The sequence below is a fragment of the Nannospalax galili genome, unplaced genomic scaffold (assembly GCF_000622305.1).
Source record: "Nannospalax galili isolate Female #2095 unplaced genomic scaffold, S.galili_v1.0 scaffold384, whole genome shotgun sequence".
Taxonomy (NCBI): domain Eukaryota; kingdom Metazoa; phylum Chordata; class Mammalia; order Rodentia; family Spalacidae; genus Nannospalax; species Nannospalax galili.
The window spans coordinates 1692166-1705119 of record NW_008352648.1 but is presented as its reverse complement, the minus strand read 5'-3'; the positions used below and the strand labels follow the sequence as shown (position 1 = coordinate 1705119).

The following is a 12954-nucleotide window of genomic DNA, read 5'->3' as shown; positions in this document are numbered from 1 at the left end:
GTCCCCAATCAGGAATTTTGATAGAGTACTTGTTGGAGGTCTGGGATGCCTGAGACTGAAAGATTAATTTAGTCTGGAGTAAGGCACTCAAGGTGAAGTCTGCAAACTAGCACTGTTGGAATCACCAGTGAGCCTATTTCAGTGCAAATTCCTGGGCTACCTCCCAGCCTCACAGAGTTAGAATTTGCTAGAGGAAGCCTTGGGTGAGAGGAAGGAATCTGTATTTGAAAATTTTCCCCAAAATAATGCTTATGTATACTAAAGTTTGTGGAACTCTGCTCCTGGGAACTCATGGCCTAGATGAGGAAGGAGTATTTACTCTGAGTCAGGAAGGATGAGCAAGAGCAGGTTTAGAGGTAGGAGGTGAGGTGGGAGAAGATTTTCCAGGCTGCAAGGACACTATGTGCCAAGTTCTAAATGTCCACAAAAGGTCCGTGGGAGAAATCAGTGTTTGTGTGTTAGAGTTGAAGAATCAGAGAGAAGAGAGAACTCAGGTGGTAGAATAGACCCTGTGAGTTCTGAAAAAAGAAGGTAAGCTTGGTGACTCACTTAGCCAGTGTTACTGTAGCCTGCCTATAATGTGGTAATTTAGAAAGCTGATATCAAAAAGGCTACTTGAAAGGGGTTGAGGATGCACAGGAAGCCTCCAAGAACCTCTGTTCTTGGGCTGAATAGCTGGAAGAATGGCCAGCTAATCCCCATTGCTACTCCTTGCCCTCCAGGAGACGGGTTGTAGCTAATACTTTAGCCCACCTGGAGTCCCTTCTGGCCTTTTAAGGATGCAACTGTTAATGGGTCTAGGTTTCTCCATTCTGGGTTTCCTGGGATGGAAAGCTTGTTTTTACAATTACCTTAACTCTCTTGCTAATGAGAATACAGGAGTCTCTTAATGTGGGTTCAGACCCTGAAATCCCCAGGACCTTGCATGTGTATGATTTAACAGGTCCATAAGATTAAAAGGCCTTATATACCTGTAGCTCATACTCAAAAGATTTTTGAGATGGAACTGTGACCAGAAGGAGCCACATCTACCCACAATGATGTGGTTTTTAGAAAGATTTTCATGGCAATGGTTTCTGAGTATCTAGGAGTTAAAATAGTGGACTGGGGAGGATAGTAATTGGAGTATGAGATCTATTGTTCTCTAGATGGGATGGAGTTTTTGTTGGAGGGGTGGGTAAAGATTCAGACAACACATGCTATTGTTTAAATATGAAATGTTCTCACAGGCTTATGTTAAGGATACTTGTGGCACTGTTCTGTAGTCTGTGGAGCCTTTAGGAGGTAGGGCCTGGCTGATTGAAACAGCCACTTAGGAGCATGCCTCTAAAGGTGATACTCATTTATCTTTTCCAATTGTTCTGTTTCTGGTTCTGCACCATGTAATTGAGGCACTGGCACACACATCACTGCATGAAGTCTGCCATGCCTTCCCCACCATAACACACTGTTCCCTCTGAAATGTGAGCTGAAATAAATCCTTTCCATAAGTTGTTTCCGTCAAGTATTTTGATCATAGTGACTTGGTAACTAGTACAAAAGCTAAAGATGAAAGGCCTTAAGCCTGAGGGCAAAGGAGCCAACTGGGGCAAGCCAGGGGAAAGACCTCATCCTGGAGAGGGACTCACACCTATAGGTGACCACCATGGGCAACAGGAGAGTCAGAGTTGGTGAGATCGCTAACAAGACTGAACAGTGAGCTCAGTAGTGAGCTCAGTGTCAAAACAAAATTAGATTGCAGGAGGGGATTCTTCCCGTATCTTCCTCTGACATTGACTCACTGTTGGTATGTGTATGTGTGTTTGGGGGGGAGGGGTTGCCCAGCTGTGTCCTCATGGGATCCAGAGGAGAAAGGCACATCTTCACCTCTCTCTGTGTTCTGGGCTCTGACCAGGACTGTGACTAAGCAGGGCATAAAGACAACAGGTTCCTGGCAGAACACCCACAAGGAGCACACTAGACAAGCAAACCCACAGGCCTTAAACCCTTTTTCTTACCCCATAGTTTGGAAAAGCTCCTTTCTGAAAGACTGTGTGGCTGGGCACCGGAGTTGCAGCAATGGCCTTGTCTGGCCCCTGTAACAGAGGAACATTTTGTTTTCAGACAGTCCCTTTGATGGATTCCAGAGTATGCCGTTCTGTTCCCACCCCCTCCACAAAGAGCAGATGCTTTACCCCCAAATAAGGCTGCCAAAATAAAATCTAGGAAATGCTATTAAATTAGAATTTTAGATAAACCTCAAATGATGTGTCAGTGTAAGCATGGCCCAAATATTGGAAAACATTTCATTTTAACAGGGTGTCCTGAGGCCGGAGAGATGGCTCAGTGGTTGAGTACTGACCACTCTTGCAGAGGACCCACATGTGGCTTACAACTGTCCATAACTCCAGTTCCAGGGGAATATGACACCCTCTTCTGATCTCCACAGACATTGCATGATATGGGTGCACTTTCATACATGTAGGCAATATACTCATACACATAAAATAAAAATAATAAATAAAAAAACAAAACAGGTGTCCTATACTTTGATGTGCTCGGTCCTGCTCTCAAGGGACTCCCTAAAGAGCAGAAAACTGTTTCTGTCCTTATGAAGAGCTAGGTTTGGTCTTTTCTCCCACTGGAGATTGTCTAGTAACCACGGATATTCTTACAAGTGTAAACTTTCTGTCCTTATGAAGAGCTAGGTTTGGTCTTTTCTCCCACTGGAGATTGTCTAGTAACCACGGATATTCTTACAAGTGTAAACTTTCTGCATGTCTCTAAGAAATTGGTAATTCTGAAATCCTTTGGAAAAACTCTCTTCAAGAACCATCCTTTTTTTTTTTTGACCCAATATGGCCGTACAGGAAGAATGGTGGTTGGCCAAGAAGGGATGGCTAGCTCACAGTGATGCCCCAAGCCTGAGCTCTGCAGGATGGGCTGTGAACTGGAGGTAGTCTAGGACATCAGATATAGAGCCAGGAATAAGACACTGTCAGGAGAGGATGGTTCAGCAACCACCTCTCATAATGCAGACTCCTTGGTTGGTTAGCTGTAGTGGGTTTTTATAGAGCTAGTACTGTATTTTCATGTTGAGAGAACCACTTGCTGTCAGCCTAAGTGAGAAGGCTGTTAATAACCAGAAATCTCCACCCAGGGAGTAGAAATGCTGATTGTAAACTGGAATGAGAATCGCTGAAATGCTACAGGTGAAATGCTACAGGCGGATTTTCTACCTCGTAGGAAGTGCAGCCTGTTGTGATAACCATTTCAGAGAAGAACCTTACTTTAGACCACCACACATCTCTACACAAATGCAGATCAATACCTTCTTGTGGGAAGAAGAAAAGACAAAAGCAAGAAAAGTGGACCTGTACCACTTTGTTGAAGGTGATTTAGAGCAGAGGTTTCTGATTCTGTTTGTAAATACAAATGTCGTGTTTGCTGGAGTTAGAACTGCCTTTATGCATATTTTTCATATTTTTGTTTGTTTGGGAGATTGCTTATAGTAGTTGAAGACCTGGGTAGAGCAATCAGATGGAGTTTGGCATAGATCAGCCAGATTGGGCCATTGCTGTTCCCAGTACACTGTAATTTAAAACAGAATGTATTGATTCTGGATGCTGATGCTGTTGTTATATTGACGCCTATGGGACAAGGCTACCCCCTTGTGGTAGGGGGTTGAGATTGCTCCCTAAGAAAGAAATTTCCCTCTGTCAATCAGAAGGTCTAATTACACAGGATTAGGTTAAACTTCAAATAACAGGGGTTGAAACATAAGATTTTTTTTCTCATTCTACAAGTGGGCAGTCAACACTATTAAGGTCTCTCCTTAGAACCCAGAGACTCGGGCTTCCATCTATCTTTCAGGTTAATTAGTCTCAACAAACAGCTACTCTCAAGGTCACAAGATAGTGGCTAGATCTATACTGTAGCCTGAAAAAAGGAAAATAGAAGAGGAAAAAATAAAAGATATGAGATGTGTGTTGGGATGAGGCCTCCCAGCCGACTCTCCCTTTAAGTAGTCTTTCTGAAGTCCTCAACCTCCCACAGCTAAGCCCTTCTAAATAAATCAGTGTGCCATCACTATGGAAGTGAGAGGATGAAAGCCTCACGGCAGCAGCAGTGTTTGCCTCTCTGGGAAGCAGGCCCAAGGCTCGCAGAACCTACGAGCCTTTTCTCTGAAAGCCATTTGACAGTTGGGCCTGAACTTCCTGACTGCAGGTGTGCGCTACACACTCCCTGGAGCCAGCCCTGCTGCCAGGAGCACTGGGAAAGCTCCCAGAAGGGCTGTTCCTGTCCAAAGTCAGAAGTTCTCTCTGGCCACGTTCCTTCCACTGAGGTTTGGCTCATCTTTGCTGGGCTGTGGGAAGGAAAGGTGGAGGGGTGGTAGCAGCTCATTCCTGAAGCTGAGTCCTATTAGGAGGAAAGGGTAGTGGATGTCAGTCCACAAATCATGGTCACTCACGGAGGCCATCGAGTCCCACGGGGTATCTGAGGCAATGGTGCTAGTGCAGAGGGTTGGCAGCTTATGAAGGAACCTTGAGCAAGAACCCTTGAGCAAGTCAGACCTATCTCCCAATGCATATTAGGAGGACTGCCCTGGCTTACCTGGGACTAAGGGCTTGTCTGGGTCCTGTAACCCTCGGTGATGTAACCAGTATGGTCCTGGACACACCAGAAGACTTGGTCAGCTTGCTAACATACTTGAAATGCTCATCTTCTAGGGACTCTTATCTTTGCCTGGGGGCAGCTGAGGACCCAGGGCTGGAGACCTGTGAGTGAGTGACAGGTGGGGCTCAGAGCCATCAGCTTCTGTTTGTACTGGGATGAACTAAGGGGAATGGTTCTGATGATGCCTGAAGTTTGACTCCTTAAGCTCTACCTTTCAGAAATAAATTATGTTTGCATTATGTGATAGTTTTGATTGTCAATTTGACACAATCTAGAATTGCCTGGGAAGGGAATCCCAATGAGGGATTATCTAGATTAGTCTGGCCTATGGGCATGTCTGCGGGGGATTGTCTTGAGTAAATGAATTGATGTGGGAGGACCCAGCCTAAAAGTTGGTAGGAGCATTCCCAGGACTGTATAAAAAAGGAGGACGTGACCGAGCACAAGCAAGCATGCGCTATTTCATTGCTGTCTGCTCTTGACTGTGACGTGGTGTGACCAGCTGCTTCAAGGTCCTGCCCCCACGACTTCCCCACAAGGATGGGCTGTAACCTGGTTGTGAGCCAGGTAAGCCCTCTCACCCTTATGCTGCTTTTGCCAGGGTACTTTTTCACACAACAGTAGGGAATGAAACTAAGACACTTCAGATCACAGAAGAGCAGATCACAGTGGGTCAGAACAAACAACAATAAATAAATGAAAAATAAACAAATGTTCCAAATTCCACGGCATCAGGCATCATTGAGAGAGCCCAGGGTCAGCCTGCTTCTCTTCAAACTTTTCTTCCCCCACCACTGCTCTTGTCCCATCCACAAAGTCATGTGTCAGCACTGGTCCAGAATGCATGAAGCTACTTCATGGATCTCTACTCCAACTGCCTAACCTTCCTTCAAGTACCTGGCAACCCCAACTGTCCCTTCAAATTGCAGCTCAGGAGTCACCTCTGTGGAGCTTTCCCTAGCCCTCCCAGCCATGCCAAGTACTTACTCCCACTGGCCATCTGTGCACCTAACATGTCCCACCACATTGGGTCCCATTATGTGGCTAGGGCAAAGTCAGCTTCTCCCACTGACTAAATAGCTCCTAACACTTGGAAATCCTTACCCTACCACAGAACTCCAGGCATGAGGTACATATAATGAATGTCAAGTCATTAGAAGAGCTGATTGCTATGTATATTTTTTAAATATTTGTATTTCCTGGATCTTTAATATTCTGGGCATTAGAATATTGACTAGACTGTAACTCTCAATCACTGATTTATTTGATAATTTTTTTAACTTGAAGCTTTATAAATATATAAAACAAGATTCATAGGACTATATCACCATGGAGAATAAATAAAACAATTAAACAGAACAAAATGATTCATTAGTGATAATATTGAGAATAATTAAATCTGTGACTTGAGTTGAATTATGTTTCCCTAACAGGTAACTTAATCAGGCATAGATGAGGAAAAAACGTCATATTTTAGAATGATGGAAGCTTTTCTTGCCTCATACTGGAATTAAAGAACTCTCTAGATAAGTGAGGATTGCATTTAGACAAGACAGGGTAAGTTAGACTTTATTACAAAACACAGCAAGACAGAAGTAAACGCAGATGCAGAACCCCAGAGTTGGTGAAAGTGACATTTCCTTCCTGCTCTCTCCTGCATGCAGTGTCTGGGTTACTTGATACATATTGCACCACAGCAGGGAAGAAAGTGCTGGAACTGTGGCTAGTTCTCTGATCACAAGGCCCCAGTCCACCTCTGGGAAAGTCAGTGAAGTCCATTCTGGCCAGGTGAGACTCCTGTCCTTTCGGGGACAGGGGAAGGCTTCTATATAGGGTTGGGGAGACTTGCAGGCAGCTCATAGAGGAGGAGGAGGGAGCACACTGTTTCTCCTGAGGTCCTTGGCTGGGTGAGGCCAAGGGAGGAAGCCTGCTGGCCAGAGGGAGACTCACCTGGCAGCCATCTCCTTAGGAGCCTGAGCTCCTAATGGGTTCTGAACATGAGGCTGCTTCACACTGACCTGGGTGCTCAGGGGAGGAAACAGTGACCCTGCCTGGGACAGCTTAGCTGGTGCTTGCAGGGACTCACCCCTGAGGGAACTCTGACTGGAAGTTAAGTGCTGTTTGCATCCCTGATGGGGGCCCTGGAGCTCATCGGAATCCCCATTCCACCCCAGTGAATGCAATGGCCATTTTCCAGCAGATGGCTGCATAGATCTGACTCAGACTGTGCTGAGATTCTCTTCCTGCCACACTGGCAGGACAGCAGGTGATCATGCTCGGTAACTACGCCAGCTGTCGCTGCCAGCAGAGCCACCAGCCTTGGGCTCAAAGCCGTCTTTAGCCTTAGCTTTCCTAGCTGCCCCTCCTAGCTATTACAGGGATTCAGGCACAGATTCCTGCTGCCCATGTAACCAAAGGATGTTGTCTCCTGTTATCACTGCATCTTTGCCAAGCTCACTGTGAGTTAAAAGGTATCCATCTCTTTTGAGCTGCCTCTGGCTACAGCAGGCTAGGACTCTAGAAGATCGAAGCTTATTTCAGGCTGGACTTCCTGTTCAGCATTAAGGTATACCCACCCCCCCCCACCCCCCCCCACCCCGCAACTCCAGCTACACTGGTCACACCGGAAACAATGTAACTCTGCTGAGGACATCCTTGAGAATTCAGCTTTTGTCTGTGGGGCTTCCAGCAGGAGAGAATGCTGGGCTGAACCCTCAGGTTCAAGAGGGCGGATTTAGGAGTCTCTTCATTTGACCTGACCACTTTCTGTGGTGACATTAGCAGTGGCTGCCCTTACTACAAAACATTTTCACAATTACCCTGTGCAGAATAGCCTGTTTATCCTGGTTTTCACATAAGCAATCCAAGCAATAGGTAATTTGGGATACTTCCCAAGGTCACATGAGGTATAAATGATGGAAACAGTATTTCAACTCATTAGCCTTGACAGCAGAGTTCAGTCTCTGAAACACTATGCCACATAACCTGTCAGAGCTGAAGACTTCCTAATGTTGAGAAATTAATGGATGTTGGAGGGCAGGCCCATAGACCAGCAAAGCATATCTCCCTGGAGTGCCCCCTAAAGTCACTTAAGGTATTGAAGTCTAAGGCCTGCAGAAAAAAAACCAATCAAGATAGAAGTGCTGGTCAAGAGCCCTCTTCACATGATGGAATTAAAAGTGAGTAAGTTTATGAAGGGAGACTCCCTATAAACAACTGGAGATGTGTTAAAACATGCACTTAGAGAATTTAGCATTTTTAGGATGGGGTAAATGGTACCCACCTTTAGGGAATGCATATTGTTGTGCCATGAGGTAATCAGATGGCATAGTATATTTAGATTTGGAAGACAGACAGCCAGTATGATTGGTGAGTAGGGTGGGATAAGAAGAGAGATGCTATGCCCTAGAGATAGAGTCTCCTCATATCTCCCTCTGTGCATCATAGCTACAGACCCCCTATCTCCTGCCCAGCTCTGTTGGAAAGGAGAGCTTGGTTATTTACAGAGTCTCCCACTTGTAAGGTGGTATTTTCTATATTAAAGTATCTGGTAAGAACTAGAAGACACTTTAGAAATACAACCTGCATGTGGTCGAATTTTTTCTTCATGTTCAGGTGTGATAACTGGGAGACGCGCCTGGAAGAAGCTTGGTGCCATGCTTCTTTGAATCAAACCTCTCATGTCACCTCCAGTGTTAGGATACAAATAGGCACAAGGAGTCCGTTGACCACGCCAGCCCTGCCTACTGATGAAATGTGCCCTGCCTGGTGATGAAATCTGCTCACAACAGGCAGGGTCTGGAGGTGATTTGGGTCTGACAGCTCTGCCTCCAAACCACATTTTCCATGGGTTGGGAAAATGAACACCAGGTCTCCTCCACGTGGTTGCAGCAATTAGACCTTTATTAATACCGCAGAGCAGCTGGAACTAGAAATAGTCTCAAGTGCTCACATTCTTTGAACATACAAATTTTGAGTGGGTGGCAGCTGTTGAGGCCAGGTTTATATTCATCTTGGGCCAAAATTCTCATACTTTTGACCTCATGTATCAGGGATAGACTTCATGGCTCTTAGAAAATAGGGATGAAAAATTCTGTCTGGGAAATCAAACCCTCTGCATAAGAGGAAGTGCCTACTCAACCTGCTTCTCTCCACACTGGCATTGTTTCAGGATTTAGAAAGGAATCTAATGTTCTGTATTTAGAGGTTAGTTTGCCCTCACTGAATGTGGCATTCCTTCATATTTCTTTTATGTTTACCCCCACCTAAGGTTTTCCCCAAGTCCTACTAGGCTGAACTTCACAGAAAGGCATGAGTTGGTCTAATCCACTTGCCTACCCACTAGAGAACCTTTGTCTGACTTCTGCCTCAATTTTCACATGCTAAGGATGGCTTGTGGAATGGCTGGTTTCCATCACAGGACAACTCTGGGTGTTTGGACATTGTCTCTTGTATTCAAATTGGATCCGGTCTCTTCATGTGGCCTGAACAATTCTGTTTCCTCTTATGTACCCTGCAGTAATGAATCCTTTCTTTCTATGTTTTGGTCATATAGAATACTTATTCTCAACAACTCTTCTCATGATGCTTTTCAGACAGAGGGGATGGGGAACTGTAAAATTAATTCCTTTTTTCTGTATCAAAAGATGAAGTCAAATTTATCCTTCAAGAATGAGACCCAATGCTACCTTCTCCAGAAAAGCAAGGTCTTTATTTCCTCTATTTCTATAAATTGTGTTTCCCCTTCCCCTAAAAAGGTATGTTGAAGTCTAACTATTGCTGAATGTGACCTCATTTGGAGGTAAGTCTCTATAGAGGTAATCAAGTTAAAATGAAGTCATTAGGGTGGGCCCTAATCCTGTATGGTCAGTGTCCTTAGAAATGAAGGAATTTGGATAGAGAGAGAAATGCAGGATGACAGCATAGAGACCCAGGGAGAAGACAGCCATCTGAGAGCCAGGGAGAAAGGCCTGGAGCACACTCTTCCTTTCAGCCCTCAAAAGAACCACTGATACCTTGATTTGGGATGCATAGTCTCCAGAACTGTAAGACGATAAGTCTCTGCGTGAGTCACCCAGTCTGTGGTGCTTTGTTTATAGTAATGCCAGGAACTAACACAGCTTCACTCACCGGCCTTTAGTGTCCTCCATTTTTTTTTTCTTTGAAAAGCTTTTTGTTTTGTTTTTTTTTAAGGTGGCCCTGGTGGTACGTGCCTATAATCCTGGCACTTGGAGGCTGAAGCAGGAGGATAGCAAGTTCAAGGTCAACCTGGTCCCTGAAAACAAATAAATATATAAATAAAATACAGCAAGAGTTTTATAAACAGAAATGTATAAAGAAAATTTAACAGAAAAAGTGATTTATAACACTTCTATTGAGATAACTCTGTTTGGGGTCTAAAATATATGTACATGTACATATACATATAACGTGTGGATAGATGATAGATAGATAGATAGATAGATAGATAGATAGATAGAGAGAGAGAGATAGAGAGATAGAGAGAGAGATAGAGAGATGGTACATAGCTAAACAGATACAGTTATTCCTCACTGTCCATGGCTGACTAGTTCTAGGATCCCTGCAGATACCAAATTCAAGTGTTTTATATAAAATGGCATAGCAAGGCTAGAGAGATCGCTCAGTGGTTAAGCTCTTGCAGAGGACCTGTGTTCCTTTCCCAGAACTCACACGGTGGCTCATAGCCTCCTGTTGCTCCCATTCTAGGGAATCAGATACCCTCTTCTGATTAAGCTCCAAGGACTCGTGTACCACATGGTATACTCAGGCATACACACAACATAAATTAATAAAATTTTAAAACTGGCATAGTAACTTCATATGATCTGTGTACATCTTCTAATATACTTTAGTATCTTACTCAAAATACTTAATACCATGTAAATGCTAAGTAGACAGTTGTTTTTCTATACTGTTTAGGGAACAATGGCCAAAAAAAAAAAAAAAAAGTTCAAACATGCTTAATACAGCTGCATTTTCTCTGAGTATTTTCAGTTTGAGTTTGGTTGATCTGAAAGGACAGTGGATCAGCTGTACATATACATACCAATAAAATAATATGCACATATTGTATGTTAAAACAGTTTACTACTTCAAAAAATACAAAAGCAAGAGAGCAAGCAGGAGCTTTCACTTTCTGGTTCTTCCCAAAACTGTAAGTCACTCGTAGTTAATAGCTGATCCTCCACACCCCAAATTGTTCGTGTTAGCCTTCCTGTAATCAACTATTTTTAAAATCGCATACAAAGGGATTGTATTTTACATGCTCTTTTGCCCTGATGTTTTCTTTAAATAACATGCTGGAAATCTATCCAGGGCAGCACCAAGTGTCCTGGTTTCTTCGCGGCTGCACAGAATTCTACCATGTGGCCATGTAGTGAGTCACCTAACAGCATCTGCCCAAGAGCCTGAGCCCCTGGTAGGCATCCTGGGCTCCTCTGTCTGTTGCTCTTGTGTTTCAAACGAGGGAAACAGAAACACAGAGAATGGAAACATTATGCCCCAAGATGCACAGAGCTAACACAAGTGGGCCCAGTTGTTAGGAATGTCAAGGATTTTTCGTGATTATGTGATTATTGCCATCAAAGCAGGTAAAGGTATTACTGATGAAACGGGAAAAAAATCTCACCTCACACCTACATATTTTTTTAAAAAAACCTAAGTGATGTTAGGCAACAATTTTATAACCTGTCTGCAATTCTTCCAAATGAGGACTATTGTGAGTTGAATGCTGTTTTCTTTCTTAAAAAAATATATAGGGGCTGGAGAGATGGCTCAGGGGTTAAGTCAGCACTGGCGGCTCTTGCAGAGGATCCAGGTTTGGTTCCCAGCACCCACATGGCAGCTAACAACCATCTGTAACTTCAGTTCCAGGGGAATCCAATGCCTTCTTCTGACTTCCATGGGCATTGCACAACATGGGTACACTTACACACACGCAAGCAATACACTCATATACATAAACAAAAATTATACATACATATATATATGTGTGTGTGTGTATGTATATGTGCAACAAGTTCCAAATAGTTTGTAAAAACAATTAGTTGACATCAGGAGGAATTAAGTTAAATTTAAACAGAAGTTTTTGTGAGACTGGAAAATATGGTTTTGAAGATGGACAGCATGCTTTTGCGAGCACAGGCACTGTTTTTCTCATTTGCAGCCACATATTTTCCTGTGGTGACAATGTTTTGTTGTTAGCGATGATAACCACTGAAACCAAGTGTTGAAATGGGCCAAACAGAGCAAGAGCCTCTGGGTGCTTTATGTTAAACTTCCATTAAGTCAAGAATTTTCAAGCTAGTGTAGAATTTCTGTCTGTATTTAGCTTCTTAAAATATTAAGTGTTGGGGCTGGAGAGATGGCTTAGTAGTTAAGAGCACTGGCTGCTCTTGCAGAGGACTTGAGTTCGAATCCCAGCACCCACATGATGGCAAACAACAGTCTGTAACTCCAGTTCCAGGGGATCCGATGCCCTCTTCTGATCTCTGTGGTCACAAGTGCACCTACCTACATGCCAGCAATATACTCATATACATAAAATAAGAATAACAAAAAAAACAGCCAACTGATCTGCTTATCTGAATGTGTATCTGCAGAGAGCTAGAAAAGCTGGCAATAGTAAGGCCATGTTACAAGCCTTAAAGACACCTATAGTCATTAAGGTCCTTGAGAATGGCAATAATACTATAACATTGGAGGGCATTTTCATAAGACTAATTAAAACTTAACTACTTCTAAGAAATTGAAAAATAAATTGTAATTTTTTTAAAGAAAAAAGAATAATAAAATATTTTTAAAATATTAAATACATTTATTAATAATTTATCAAAAGCTAATTTTTTTATATTATTGAAAAAATTAATTTCAGTTTTAGGCTGTTTCATATATGTGGTCCTTCATGTTCTTAATTTATGTGTGTTGTATTATGTACATATCAGTACAAGAATACATGTATATATTTAGATGTAATATATGTTTATTATAGAAGTTTTGATTCAATTAGTTTTGATTATAAAAACATGAAATAGACAAAATTTGGGAGCTATGAATTAAACTCCAATCGACTTTGTCAGGGTCACAACAGATGCAAATATTGAGCTGAGTTCTAAGCGCCAGGGAAAAGAACTGACAGCCTAGAATTCTATTCTCAGCTAAACTAAAATTCAAGACAGAAAACAAATTAGCATATCATCAGGCAAGCAAATATTTGATAAATTACTATTCATAGTCTCTTGATGAAGGAATTCTAAAAGCTCTTCTGCTGTAGGGACA

The 12954-nt window shown here is 42.9% G+C and overlaps 1 non-coding gene across 1 annotated transcript; it reads left to right on the top strand.

The window, feature by feature from the left end:
• Positions 1–12236: 12236 nt before the first annotated feature.
• Positions 12237–12366, top strand: LOC115067089. Its single transcript, XR_003846517.1, has one exon. It is a non-coding gene; the product is annotated as a small nucleolar RNA SNORA33 (small nucleolar RNA).
• Positions 12367–12954: the final 588 nt, after the last annotated feature.